The following is a 7,804-nucleotide window of genomic DNA, read 5'->3' as shown; positions in this document are numbered from 1 at the left end:
AAGCAAAAAAAAAGTGCAACAGAGTGCAAGAAGCAAGTGTCCATCTCATAGTCCAAATCGCTGAAATCAAAGTTCAGTATTATAGTGTAAGAAGGACAACATATCCACGTGTTATAGTTTATTAATAATACAATTATAATACAATTTAAAAAAACACTTTTTAAAGGAGTATTTACCAGAAATGTTATTTACCAGAATTTATTTAGGAGAAAAATGTAAATGTGGAGTATTTCTGAAAAAAAAAAGAAAACTTTTTTTTATTTTTATAAAATCAATTATTTGGAGATGCTATTGATTATTAAAATTTAATGGAACCATTAAAATGGAATCTAGAAAATAATGGAAAACATAATTTGGTAAAGATAAAACTGTAAAACTCAATTAATTAGACAAGGCTTTTTGATTAATACAATTTTAATTTAACCATTAAAACAGAGTATAGAAAAATTAAAATGAAAAAAAAAACAAACAAACTGAATTTGGAAATAAAACGGATTTCATGGGGCCCTATAATTATAAAAAAAAATTTTTGTGGTAATAAAAATAGATAGAAGTGAACAATAGCCTTTAAAATGACTTAAAATACATATATAATAGCAATGACGCAATAATAATTAGTTCAAATAAAGTATCAAAAGCAAGAAATCATATGGTTTTATTGAACAAAACTGTTAAAATACATAATGTATTATAAACAATAGAGCTAATGTACATTACGCATTACAACAAAGGCCTGCAGAGGGCGCCAACGGCCTGATGATTATTTTTACACATTGTTGTGCGATCTAATACTTGTTTAATATTGACCAAGCAAGCACCATTTAATTCAAATGTCCACTTAATATTTGGCCATTTCTTTAGGACAGAAATGCTTTAGCTACTGTAATTAAATGAATATGTGGACATCAAAACGTGTAAACTCAGAGTGAGGGTTATTTTAAAAGCGCTATGTATTCTCCTGAGTTTACATAGATTTATAAATGATTTACCTTACAAATCTGATGAAATGGCGCACGTTGCATTCCCAGATGAACGTTATAATAATACCCAAACTCACAACAACATGCAGAGATGGATTTTGAGACGCTTCACACATGTAAATGATAACCGTTCCTGCGGAACTACTGTGAACGGAGGACTTAACCTACACGCATGTAAATAATTAAAGTGCATATACTGTATTAGAACTGCATCGCATATAATTATTGAATTAAATCGTAGCGTTTGTGAATTCACAATTATGCTTAATTATGATTTCAAAATAGGTTTAATATTTGTTTTGCCCTGCCATCATTAGCTGAAGCTGTGTGTGAACAAGCTGCGGCTGCAGAGTGTGAGTTCCTCCGTCAGAGGGAGTTCCGCAACAATCGACCTGACCGATTGATCGGCCGATTTTTGCCATTTTTTTTTATTAATCGGCAGCGGCCGATTGTGTTGCAAATTAGGCCGATTTTATAGGCAGGCGCACCTGCAGGCAGTTAAGCGGCGTTGCGGAACTCCCTCTGACGGAGCAACTCACACTCACGCCGCTTCTTGTTCACACACAGCTTCAGCTAATGATGGCAGGGCAAAACAGACCGTTTTGAAAGCGTAATTACGTTTTATCCTACTAGAATTGATGCCGGAAAGTTATCATATTCATAAGTGCAACAAGTCATTTGCATGTGAAAGTAGAAACACATGCAATTCAGTTGAAACTTCTGGGCTGATTATAACGTGCACGTTAACGTTCCTCTTGAAATGTGTGTGTGGGTCCGACAATAGCCTCCACGATGTCATCGCTCGTGGCCAGCGCACTCTAAGCAGTTATGAGCAGCGGGCTGTGTAATATGTGTGAACTCTTTTATTTTTGTTATCACTTGGCCATTTGACTTATAGCAGTGTCCAGTGTTTCCCATACATTGAGTTATTTGTGGCGGCTCGTCACCACCACAAATACATTTCCCAAAAGGCTTATACTTTGTTGAATAAACTGAGCACTGCACGTTTCAAAATTAAAATGCAGCGCGGGTATTTTTATATGAATGTATCTTTGAAAAGAACCGACCGTCTTCAGAAAAGCTTCAATGTCATTTTAATTTGGTCTTTCCTGTAATGCCTGATAAAGTAACGTTTGTGAAGTGTTAGTGCTTAATAGATTACAGCCGTTACCGGGGAAACCGCTATATCTCCCGCTCCAACAGCGCCTCTTGCTGGCGGAGAATGAATTTGCATTTGCAAGTCTGTGGGAAACACTGGTGTCTGTCAGCAAACATAGACATTTTGAGAAGGTGCTTAAGTTTTGATCCATGTATTAATATTCTAAATTAGGCTACTACTACTATTCACTGATCGATATATAATTTATAATAAGTTCTCTATTATAGATCAGTGCTACTATTACTATCTTGTACCCTGCAATAATCATTTGCTCAAACTCACTTTTATGAGATGAATAGGGAAAAAAAGAAAATCGGCCAAACGAATTGGCATCATATATCGGCTGCCCTGATTTCTAAATATCGGCATCGCCAGTGAAAAATCCATGTCGGTCAACCTCTAGAAACTTTAATATATTATGCAGCCTTGGGAAACAGTCTAATAATGTGTTTTATGGATTCTCGTCCGTGAAATGCGCCACTTCCAGTATTTTGCCGGTTAGTCGACGCGAGCAAAATGAAGTTGAGGATTTTTAAAAACCGAATGGTCTTATAAAATCGACGAATCGCGACTAGTGGTTGACCGATATATCGGCTGATATTTGGCATTTTTCAAATATCGGCATTGGCCGATAAGTTTTTCTGTTTGGCCGATGCTGTCGAGGCGGGACTTTTATTTTGACGGCGCTCAAAATAAAAGTCTGAGAGCGGCAGCGCCTGAACACACAGTGCTCACATTCTCCCTCTTGTTCACCGTCTTCATTGACAGATCAACACTGATAGAAGTCTGTCTAATAATCAGACAGAACTGTTAAACAAAGGAATTAAAATGTATACAAAAAGTATTATAACGATTGCTTTTATATTATTAGTAATAGAAAGGAAAACATTATAATACTTTCTCGTTTGCTGTCAGCATTCAGCAAATACGCATTTACATAATTTAAACAAATCTTTGGATGGCTAATGAAAATTTAATTTCACAAACCTTGCAAACTTAAGTCGAATCCAGTTGTGAGATCTTGTGAAGTGTGCATGCGACCTGCATGATCGCGTGTTCTCTGTGTGAATTTCGGTCCGTGCAAATTGAATGCTTTAAACATTAAATTCGTGATTTCAAATTATGCTGCACTTTATGCATTTGTCCACTGTCATATTCATGTCATTTTCACTGTGTGCTGTATGTAAAATGAGTGTTACCTTGGCTTTATTTGAAAAAAATATGATTCCCAATGCACACAAACTTCCCAGAATACTGAGTGATCTGTTGGTTGCAGTTTACTTCCTTTTTAAATTATATTTTTTATTAAATATTTATTTATTTGTGTAAAATACTTTGTCATCTAAAGTAGAAGTATGTTTACTTTACAAATGATTTTTTTTATCAATTTTCAAATTATTTCAAATTTCTTAAATATTAATTAAATCAGTCAGAGACTCAAATACTATATAAGAGGTAGGCAGTAAGCATGAAGTCACTCAAAAAACATGACCTGAAATGGTTTGACCTTAAACACTGGATATTGCAAGTTAGTTTAAAGATAATTAATAGTGCAAAGGCCTAAAAAAATCCTGATATCAAATATGGGTTTGGGAATGAGTTATATGGCCTACAAAACAATTCTGACATTTAGATGCCACCAAAACATAAAAGTGATTATGAACAGCATTTTCAACAGTTATCGCCTTATTCTATGGTATTGTAATAATTCTATGAATTGATATTATTCAACTCTACTTCTAATAAAAAGAGATGTACAAGAAATTTAGATGCTTTCCAGTGGTATCTGAGAGGCTTATAGAGTGCACAAAAATAAAGAGGCTTTGATATCTTGATTTAAATATGTAAATTAATAATTATACTGTGCTAGCTCGCATCTCCACACAATACAGACATTACAAATCCTAGTTTGATGCATCTTCTCATGCATGTGCTTTATGAGAGCAGCATAAGGCACCCAGACACTGGTGTTCAGATTCCCAGGAGACCAATTAAAGGTTTGTCAGATACCTGTAAATCTTCAATTCCCACAGGAGAAGCACTCTTTAAACACATCATGTTGTTTAGGTTTAACCCCCACCCACACCCACCCAGCCACACACACACACACACACACACATTTTTAGTCCTACAGGTGTTAATCAAACAGCAAAATACTTAAACATTTTCTTGCAATTAAAGATGAGACATAAGAGAATAGAAAATAACAAATATAAAAACATGTATTATGAGTTCACTAGGTAACGGAGAAATAAAAGTGCATTCTTGTAGGCATTAAGTGCTGGCAATGGATGAGGAATCAGGGATCCAAATTTTCTGCAGCCTGTATAGTTAGTCATTCAGCGTCTTCAACAATCACAACTGTGTGACAAAGCCTCTCATCTCAGCTAACACTTGCTTTGCTTGCTGACACAATCATTTCACTGATTCTTGAGTACTGGGACAAAACATGCCACAAAACTGATAAATAAACATTTATTTTTCAAGATATTTAGGATTAATCTGTTTGATTAATCAGAGTGATTCACCTACATTTGGTTGTAATCTCCTGATTCTTCTACATTTTACCTTGTTTATATTACTCAATATGGATCAACACCACCAGATACATAAATAATGAGTCAAATGAAATATAAATATTTACATATCTAGAATTCACGTGTAAGATCTAATCAACTGACACACCAAGGAATGCTTTCAAACTGATTTTCAGCACCATCTGTTGAATTTTCACCACCAACAGACAGAAAATGTTATGTGTTAATGGAATAATCACATTCTGCATATCACACTTATTACAGTAGCCATTTTGTTTGGCTGGTTTGACCACTAACAGGACCCACTTAAAATGAGGAAAATTATCTAAAAATCTCAAAGAATATCTTTATAATCTGAGTGAAAGAGTTGACCATATTATGCATGAGACAGAAAATTATTTATAACTGTATTAGAGTGTGAAATATGTAAAGAGGACCGTTGGAATGAAGGCTGAATTTGCTTTTAAGAGATATTAAGAAATAAAAATAAAATTTTTAAGAGATAGAAGACTTTCAAAAAGAATATAATTTTGTCTAATTTTAAGAATAGCCGTACTAACGTTTTTTCAAGTATCTTCACTAGGACAGTGCTAGTAATACATTATATCTGCTTTTTTGTTCTTAGATTTAATATTTACTTTAATACATATAAATGATTGGGTTATGATGACAGGTGTTTGGAAAAATGTATCATAGTTTCCACAAAAATTTTAAGCAACACAGCTGCTTTCAAGGTTTATAATAATAAGAAATGTTTCTTGAGCAGCAAATCCGCAATATTACAATGATTTCTGAAGAATCGTGTGATACTGAAGAGTGGAGTAATGGTGAAAATTCAGCTTTGCCATCACAGGAATAAATACATTTAAAATAGAAATCAATTAATTATTGTAACACTGTAATAATATTTCACAATATTACTTTTTCACTGTATTTTTGATCAAATAAACTCAGGATATGTCCGCATAAGAGACTTCTTTCAAAAAAAATAAAAATCTTAGTGACCCCAAACTTTTGGACAGTATGTGTGTTTGACTAATCATAAATGCTTGAATATCTAGTACACTAATTGATCAAATTTACATATTTGAATTTTTACCAATTTGGCTACATTAGTTTTTCTGCATTTTCCAGCATACATTACTGATCTGATCCTGGGCCTTCCTCAGTCTCTGTAGCTCTGGAGTATCCAAGACAAATGTTTTATTATTTTTTTTTATTGAGTGACAAGGTCATGATTTTTCGATCAAATGAAATGAACTGGAACATTTATGTCTAGAACACAAAACCCCTGATCATTTCAAAGTAGAAATGTTTAAAACTGTAGTTGTGTGGCATGTTTTGTCCCATCCGCCTCAAGATGGATTTGTATTAACTTATGTATCCCGCAACAGAATCGCGCGTGGACAAACACCTCTGATGTTTCGAGTCGTAGAATGGCGTAAATGCTAGTTTAATGAGGTTTCAAGAAGAAGCCGCAAGAAAACTGTCACGTGCCTCCAATCCGCTCACACTGAGCACCGCAGCTGTTATAAACCTGTAAGAAAACTGGACCCTTACCGAGTGGTTCACTCCCCACATCAAGACGCTGAGCAGCGGGTCGCTGGCCCGAAACAGCTTCACCTTCTGAGACACGAAATGTTTCTTCTTGGTTTTGGTTTTGCTGGCGATGGATGCAGCAAGGTTGCTGGCTGCAGAGGCCATGTTTAGCGAGCAGGCTCGGATGAATGAAATCCCTCTCCGCGCGTGGCACTATGGCGATGTCTTGACACAAAGCTGTTCAGAATCAGCAGCGCTCCGCCGGATCTCGACATGCAATTTGTCCCTTTCGTTATTTAATGCATCGCGTTCATGCATCCCTCTGCAAACGCGCAGCTGACGAACGATGAAAAACTCTCAGAAAACCCCGCTGTCCACCAACTCCCACCAGCTAACTGCTAGCCGTCACTGACGTTAGCTTGAAGGTTACAGTTGGCTGGATGTGTGCGCTAGCAGCTCATTTACACACGCACAGCTTTGCTAAATCTTGTGCTCGCCCGGCGAAGAATCCCAGAAGCTCAAATGAATGATATCCGCGTCCATGATGACACTAAACGTGAAATGTAATAAAGTAAACTGATGCACACATTCAGAACGCAGATAGCCTATATAACGTTACACCACCCCGATATAAAAAAGGTGTGTCGCCTCATTTAAATCATGGCGAAAACCCGTTAACAAACGTTATTATGGTACGACCACTTATGAATCTCTCAGTGCGAACGTAATTAGTAAAACCCGGCAAAATACTAAAAGGAAACAACTACTGTCCTGCTGAAGTCAAGTCCCGACGAAGAGCGGGCATCTGAGCCCATCCACCGCGCCTGAATGCAGCAGCTGGCTCGGGCTCAACTGCCTCTCTGACAGCTCCGCACGTTGACACATAAATCTTGTGTTTCACGTAACTCTATTGGCCTGGCGCCACTCTCGGGTAGATACAGCTACGGCAGGCATGATGAAATCCAAGTAATCCGATTCAATCCGTGTACCATTCGATCATTCGTTTTTTGATTTAATATTGAATGCAGAAAAATGAGAAAACCGATCCTTTTTCGGTTTTTTTTCCAAAAAACGAAAAACGAGAATTCAGCTTAAATGTTCGTTTTTCGTTCATGGGTGGAAAAATGAATAAACAGCTTGAATACTTGATTTCTACAGGTGGGCGGGAATTAAACGCTGATTGGTCAGCCGAAGATCAAACCGTGCCGTCATCAGTTCTTCTGCAGCAGAATAATAGTCCTCTGCTGCTGCAGTTGTACAGATTAATAACCCATTTTATCAATTTCATATTTTTCTCATCAAACAGACTAAATGAATAGATCGTCTAATGACAGAGTATTAAGTTCCCTCCATGGGGGAAAAATCCAAGTGAACATCAATCAGTACTCAATATAAATTTAAACTGCTTTAAATATGACTGCTGCTTATTTCCTGTGCACTTCAATACTGATCTGCGCTTGACTGTAGTCTGTCTGCTTATTGAGTTTATTTAACCCATCGCAATTTCGCAACATCGCAGTGTCCTGCTCAGGCTTGCCAATTTAATGGCAGAGAATGGTGACTTTAGTTTTTTTTTTTTTTTTTTTTAA

General features: G+C 36.3%; 1 pseudogene; it reads right to left on the bottom strand.

Annotated features, from left to right (window-relative positions):
• The window catches only part of LOC107589826 (phosphatidylinositol 5-phosphate 4-kinase type-2 alpha-like), a 28,926-nt pseudogene extending 21,729 nt beyond the window's left edge, over positions 1 to 7,197 (bottom strand).
• Positions 7,198 to 7,804: the final 607 nt, after the last annotated feature.

This window comes from Sinocyclocheilus grahami, unplaced genomic scaffold (genome assembly GCF_001515645.1).
Source record: "Sinocyclocheilus grahami isolate Dianchi unplaced genomic scaffold, SAMN03320097.WGS_v1.1 scaffold121.1, whole genome shotgun sequence".
Classification (NCBI taxonomy): Eukaryota; Metazoa; Chordata; class Actinopteri; order Cypriniformes; family Cyprinidae; genus Sinocyclocheilus; species Sinocyclocheilus grahami.
The sequence above is the reverse complement of the archived record's forward strand: the minus strand, read 5'-3'. Positions and strand labels throughout refer to the sequence as shown.